The sequence below is a fragment of the Halyomorpha halys genome, unplaced genomic scaffold (genome assembly GCF_000696795.3).
Source record: "Halyomorpha halys isolate HHAL.00 unplaced genomic scaffold, Hhal_1.1 Scaffold482.1, whole genome shotgun sequence".
Lineage (NCBI taxonomy): Eukaryota > Metazoa > Arthropoda > Insecta > Hemiptera > Pentatomidae > Halyomorpha > Halyomorpha halys.
This window is the reverse complement of record NW_027109248.1, coordinates 528,187-535,849: the sequence shown is the minus strand read 5'-3', so window position 1 is coordinate 535,849 and position 7,663 is coordinate 528,187. Positions and strand designations below refer to the sequence as shown.

The following is a 7,663-nucleotide window of genomic DNA, read 5'->3' as shown; positions in this document are numbered from 1 at the left end:
TATATATCCATAGGACCAGTTAACGATACAACTTTGTTTTTAAAATTAAATACGGCTACTTTATCTCAACTTTATACCAATACGAAATACAAAGACAAAATAGAACTACAATCTAATATAGTGTACGAAATTACCAGTGAAGAAAATTGCGGAAAATCCTTTTTAGGAACTCCAGAGCAGTATCTTAAAAGAAAGGTATATAAACACAAATATAGTTGTACCTCTATAAAAGAACAACCCCAAAAAAACCTCTCACCACACATTTTAGAAAAACAGAACTTATAACTTCGAATTTTATGCACCAAAATCATACATCGGGAAAGAAAATATCTTCAAGTGAAATAAAAAAAAAAAAAAAGATTACTTTAGAAAAATATAAGAATCGAGCTCTCAATAAAATAGAAGGATTATAAAATTTAAATTCATATTATTCTAACCTAATAAATACATAAGAGACAACTAACAACATTAAATAGAAACAGACAAAAAATAAATAACAGACTAACTACCTGCAGGGAGAAAAAACGGTAACTGTTGGAAAACTTAAACAAACCTTACCTTAAGCCCAAAACCGATTCAGTTCTGGCATAAACTTAAAGATAGTATGTTCACAATTTAGCACACACTGCAATAAAAAATTGTAAGTATTGTCTTTATTAAACAATGTTTTAATTGTAATATTTATTAATCATAAATTACACTATGTACTTGTAGTTTGATAACAATTATTTGAAGAAAGTATTTATTAAAAAAAAAAATTTTTTTTTCATTGTAGGCCATGACTAGGCAAACAATAAAGTTGCGAGATGTCGCTAAAACAAAGCTGTATATCACTGACTGATCCTTGACCCATCAAAATATATATTAAAAAACTATGATAAGTTTTTGTTATTATTATATAATTTTACACTAAAATAAGGAGGGATTCACATCGTTTATGTTTTCATTAGTCTTTTTGATTGATATTTAATAACATAAATTACTCTAATATGTATAAATGAGAAAATCCATAAAATAAAGAATGGTTTATTTTCAAACCATCCACTTAGGTATTTGAATATGAAATCATATTCTTGTTTAGAAAATATTTAATATAGTCAAAGGTCCAGGAGGCTATGTTTCCTCGAATAAAAAAGGACATGCTAGAGGATATGAAGGATAGTATAAGCTAGTCAAGGCTGTTACTGGTACCATGAAATTACAATTTAAAAAGCTATTGAGTACTCTACTAGAACTCAATGTGATACACTGGCTTCATCACACTAGTTCATAACAATATGCATATATTTGAATATAAGAAGCAAAGAAAGTTTCTGAAAACGAGAATTAATACATGAACTTATGGTTTCCAAAAATGAATTTTATTTTTTTAAATCAATAACCACAAAAACAGTAAAAGTAGGTAACCAAATTTTGGACTTTTTCATAGTCTGCATTTTTGGCCCACTTACCGGAGAGATAGAAGTCTAAAATTTAAACTTCAATTTTCTTATAAATAAAAGAAAAAATCACTAGTTTGTGCTGTGTTGATAACTGCTTATTTTTTTTTTCAAAATCTGATGACTTAGAGAAGTTTATGGATAACTTTAGGGAGATTTTAAATGACTTTTAAAATTCATTCGAAACACCAAGTCCGCTATCATCACAGAAAATAACCACTTAAAAAAAACTAATTTTGTTTGAAAATATTTCATTTTTGAAACTTTGATATACATTTTCACATGCAATAAAAAAATTGATTAAAATAATAATATATACAAGACAACAAATTTATTTAATATGCATTTAGAGCCAAATAAACCAAAATTATCAAAATATGTTTTGAAATGATTTAAAATTATTTTTTAATTGAATGAAATTACTATTTAATTAAAATAATGATGAAAATTAAAAAAACAGACAATAAGCAGATAAGATGATATTACTACAATCTCTCAAGCAAATCCTGACACTACAACAGTACTACCAAGATAGTACTGGTTGCGACAGCTGTCACCACAATACCGTTTCTGTGGAACCTAAACTATATAAGATAAATTCTTATATTATATGCAAAAACAAAATAAATAATTTATTTATATTTACATTTAGAGTAGTATTACATAAAAATATATTTAGTAAATGTGATATTACTGTTACAATGACATGATACAGACTTGTGGAGAAACTACCCATTAGTAGCAATCCAATCAAATTTCTACATTAGGTCTCGAGGCCATCTTCTTTTCAAACGCCTCGGAGGATTATCAGGAATAGAAGAGGGAGCAAGATTAGAAACTAATATGTTTGGGAGTTTAGAACGGATAGATATCTGGTTCGGGCTCGATCGGCTACATATAGATATTAAGGTCTTGGATGATTTTATTTGTGACAATGTAAGGAGCATTGAGGATTTTACGAATGATTTTTGATTGTAAGAATTAGATACTAGAGGAATTTAATGTTTTAGTGGGGCCCCGAAACTCAATTCCGTACGTCTAAATAGGCCTTTTAAGGTCATGTAGATGAGTCTTTTATAATGACTTTAAATTCAAACCACATTTTCTGAAATCTCGGTAATTTGAATTTTTCTATGGACCCCTGAGTTTTAAATTATCTACTATCAACTGCATTTCATAGTCCAGTTAAATTCCTCTTAAATCCTTGTTTTGTGTTTTAAATGCACATACGTATTCCTAATAATGAAGGAAGGTAGTTCTTTAGGTTACCACAATACTGGTATTATCTACTTACTAGAGTGAGAAATATCCCGCGGGTCAGTCACGAAAAGAAAGTCAACCAGGGTGGAACGAGAAGGGGCGAGGGTTCGGCCCCCTTCAGCCCCGCACCAAACAACAATTAAATAAATACTTATGCATTATAGGCGCATTTATAGTTTTCGAGGGTCCCCGGACACTCCCTTCCTCCTGAGGTATTCCATTCATTCCAACCTCTCCTCTTATCTCCGGCAGTTCCTATGCCCAAAACAAAGGAGCCCCTGTAATAAAGTAGAGCCCAGATCCACAAATGAATAAGTGAGTTAAGGTGTCACCTTAACAACCTTGAAACTGCAGCGCGCCGGTTCGAATCCAGCCTGGAGAGGGAATTAATATCAAGAAACCTTGATCTTTCCACTCTAGGTTGAATGAAATGAAAAACAGTTTATTATTCTGGAACTAAATCCCTTTAGAACAATGTTTAGGTTAAAAAATATATTGGTATAAAAATAGTGTGGTTGCACTCACCCCACGGCTCACTACAATCATTGCCTAGTGAGTAAATTTTTAATGCATAAAAAAAAAGATAAAAAAATTAGTTTCAATGTTTACAAATAATAAAGGCTTATGTTTAATACTTAGGGAGGTACAATGGTAAGGCACTATGGTACGAATTCCAAGGACATGGGTTCGAATCCGGCTGTAGCAGATATTTATTTTCTGATACATTGCAGCCGTAAGCCAACCCTGTGGGTTCTGAAACCCTCCTGATGTCTACATCATGAAGTGGCTACCCTTAATTGGGGGGGGGGGAGATTGTGGCGGTTGAGCGTGGTCTTCAAAAAATCACCTTCTTGTACAACCGTTGTTCTAAAAACAGTGCTTCCTTACTAAGTACTGAGTGAATGACCCTTCATAGGTTGTAGGGGTTCAGATTATGTTTAATACTAATATTATCAATATAATTTAAGATGTATTCAGTTTGGAGAAGGGAAGGGTGATTGAACTAGAAGGATTTAAAATATGGTGGTAACCCGTAGAATAACAACCCGCCAGGAAGAGGGAACAAATATTTTAACTGCTTACTCCAGAGTACCGAACCACTAATGCTTCAACACGATCGGTCAATTATACCACAAACAACCTTTTTTGATTTTAACAAAAACAATTTTGTGTTAATCTTGAATATTTTAATTTTTTAAAAAGTAGATTAATTAATTAAGTAGATAGCGTAAAAATTGTCTGCTATTCATTCCATGATAATCAGTTATTTAGAACGAAAGAAAGTGTGAATAGAACATAACATTATACTAATAATAAAAATATATAGATTTTTGAATTATGCTTTATCAATAATTGCAAATAAATAAATTAATAGTTTATATCAAAACTGTTCCCAGACTTTATCTCGTAAAAATTAAAATTGTGAAATAAACAAATCATATAAATGTAAATTATGTCAATAAATGCGAATTAAAAACATAAACAAGTTTTCACAACTTCTCAAAAATATTTTACCGAGATCTCTTTTTGGCTGATGACGATGACAGTACGAAACGTTTGTACAAAAAGAAGGGAATTTACTATTGTTTTAATCATTATAAGATAATGTTGCTATAAAATAAAAAAATTAAAATTTTTTAATGGAACGTGAGTACAACAGGGGAAAAAATTAATTTGTTGAGCTTTTGATAACTTTTTTTTTTTTAATTTTCCAGATAACAAATTGACGTACCATTATAGAATATTATTGTATTTAAAATTAAGTTAGTTTTTAATTTATGCATTTTTTTTTTACATTAGGTAACTTTTATACATGTTTTTATTAGTTTATTTCAGTTTTGTAATAGTGTTTTATTAATTATTTGTTGCATATAATATGTATTATAATTATAAATTGTATTTGTCATATTAAAAAGTAATTACAACAACAGTTAAAAAAAAAGTTATCAATATATATATATATTGATAACTTTTTTTGTATATATATACATGTATGTATATATATACAAACAAAGTTATGCATTTTAATTTTAAACTAATATATGAGTTAAATTTTTCTTAATAAAGTTATAAAAAAAATAAACTCTTCTTTTATAGACACCGGATTAACCAACTGCCCCGCTTAACCAGCGATGTTCCGGCCCTGTTTAGGATCTACCGCCCATAGTTCTACTGTTATTATCAAATAAATAATATAACATCCATCTTTATGATGAGGTTAAGATCGGAGAGAATCGTGTTTTGAGTAAACTTCACCCTAACAAATATTTGGCGGGAGATTTAAATTTATGTTGATCATCTGAACTAAGTACACTAACGTACGTTTTAAAGACTTCTACATTCGTAATTAATATAAACCACTGGCGATATTGACTGGTGGATAAAAGGTACATTTCAGGTGAAATAAAAACCAAAAGGACAGAAGGATTTCTGGTACAAGGACGATCATGATGGCATAGTAAATATTGCATGCAACAGCTTGCATGAACCTGTTACCGGTAAGGTAACCTGTATATATGGGCATACATAACTAACTCTTAGAAGTTATGAATTGAAATTCTACCAAGAGATATATAGCATAAATCAGATTGTCAGATCTTATAATTATGTGAAGAAGATCAAACAATGGTTTATATGACTAAATATATAAAAAGAAGTAATCAAATTTTAAAAAGCAGCTTGACAAAATAATCTTTATACAAATAAAAATAAGCTAGTCTGTGACCTGAAATCCCACATGAAAATCAAACAGTAAACAACCTCTTAATATACACTCTATTAAACCATTTACTGAATCTGTCTATAAATAATTAAATTAAATAAACAAACCCTGAGATAAATGTATATACAACCTTAAAATAATTTATGTGAAGCGAATTACCTAATACTTCTAAGAAATTATAAGTATACTAAGTACATACATATTGATCTTAATTCTTTACATTCAAGTAAAAGAAAATATTTTAATTTTAAAGTCATGCATTATTACTAATAACTAAGACCGAAACCTTGTGCTTAACTTGTTTTACTAATCAACACCAACATTTTTAAATAATAGAAAGTATGAATTATATTTTAAGATTAATACACGGCAAACATTAAAGATCCGTTCCAGAAATAACACAACAAATTAAAGTTATATTAATAAAATTTTGGATCATTTAGTGCTCATGTCCACAATTGTTCTTAAAGCAACATTAAGCAAAGCCGATTAAATTATATGTTACTACAAATAAATTATAAAAAATACATGCAACTAATCAAATATTCACTTTTAGGGTAAAAAAAAATTTTAAAAAAAGCACACATATGTCGGACATGGATTAATTTTGTTAATAGTCAGTGAGAAAATTGAAACTCATGGTCTAATAACTATAAACATTATGGCAATACCATTGTGTTATATACAATGTATTGATTAAAGTATATATAAGGTGATAGATAACACCCTTGACATTAACTGTAGCATGATAAAACACAAGCCATTTTTTAGCCATGGCACCATTCTATCAGAATGTCAATAAATTGGTAAACCCCTAAGCCAATCTAATGTGCCTTCAAGCAGAGAACCTTTCCAGATTTTAATAGATAAGAATAAATTTGCTGACACAAATATTTTAATTAGAGTAAGTAATTTAATCAAAGCGTAAATATTTATCAATGAATCGAGAACTGATAAGTTAATACCAGGTTATTATGATCTCAAAAGTTATGAGATATTTGTTGAATAGTTAACTCATGATAAGTTTTTTGATGAAAAGTAAAGGGATACTGTACCTGGTGAATCCAAACACCATTAAATTTTATTACATTGGTACAGGAGCAATGTGAGGAGGCCCAATTAAAATAAAATTAGTTGGTTACATATTATGTGTGTACTAAAACAAATTCAAATGGTAAGGGTATACTTAAAAAATATTCATAAGTTTTATTTATGAAACTTGGATATTGACAACATTGCTTTCAGTTAATCAAAAACAAATAAGCCATAATTAGAGCAAATTTCTGGAAATAAAATACTGGCCAATTACTGACCAAAGAAGGATTTAAAACATGCAGCAAACAATCCTATAATTTGAAAAGTATTACCAAACAACCAAATTGATAAAGCTTACTTTCGATAACTGAATTAACCTTAAAAAAGTATTGGTACAGCTGCGTTGTATTCCAGAGCAGTGGCCTGGTGAAGGATGTAAGCAATTTCTTCGAAAGCACATTTTCGGCACCACATTTTCACTCTAAGCTACTGATAAAGGCGACAAAAAAAAACTCACTATATACGATACAAGACGGAAAACATAACTTAATGCTCAACATCAAACTCGGCTATGCAGAACAAGACTGGCAGACCAACTCACCCCACCACTTTCCTTCCACTGTCCCTCAGCCATGAGCCACCCAATGTAACTTCAATAAACAAACACCATTTTACACCTTATGTATCAGCATAGCATTAAAAAATGCACTATTTATCAATTGCAACTTTCCACACAACGATTTACAAAAGATTCACCCGTAAATAAGGTTAAATCGAGTTATCCAGCAGACAATACCATTATGACAACTGCACGCTCTTTTGGCGGAACAGATAACTACAGGAATCGTTTCTAACTGAAAAAAAAAACATTCCTAATTTTGAAAAATGTTTTATACATTTTTATTTTATCAAGAAAAATCAGTTAATAAAGTAAATCTCTATCTATCATTAATTTAGGTTTTTTTTTGTTTTACTTTCAAACCTTTCTTTAAAATAAAATAAGTAATTACAAATAAACTAACACTACTATTCAAAAATACTATTTTTTAAAACTAAATGTCTTATTAAATTCACAATAAAGTGATTTGTAATATGGTAAATGATGTTTTTTTAAAATTTGTGGATAAGAGAAAAACAGATTAAGACATAAATAATGCATGTTACAGATTGAAATTGAATTTTTTTTTTAAGATTTGATATTTATGTA

At 29.3% G+C, this 7,663-nt stretch overlaps 1 protein-coding gene across 1 annotated transcript in view; it reads right to left on the bottom strand.

Annotated features, from left to right (window-relative positions):
- RhoGAP19D (Rho GTPase activating protein at 19D) overlaps nucleotides 1-7,223 on the bottom strand; it is a gene marked incomplete in the record, with an annotated part of 292,498 nt that extends 285,275 nt beyond the window's left edge. Inside the window, 1 exon segment of the mRNA XM_067047479.1 lies at nucleotides 6,815-7,223.
- Between the last annotated feature and the right edge of the window lie 440 nt (nucleotides 7,224-7,663).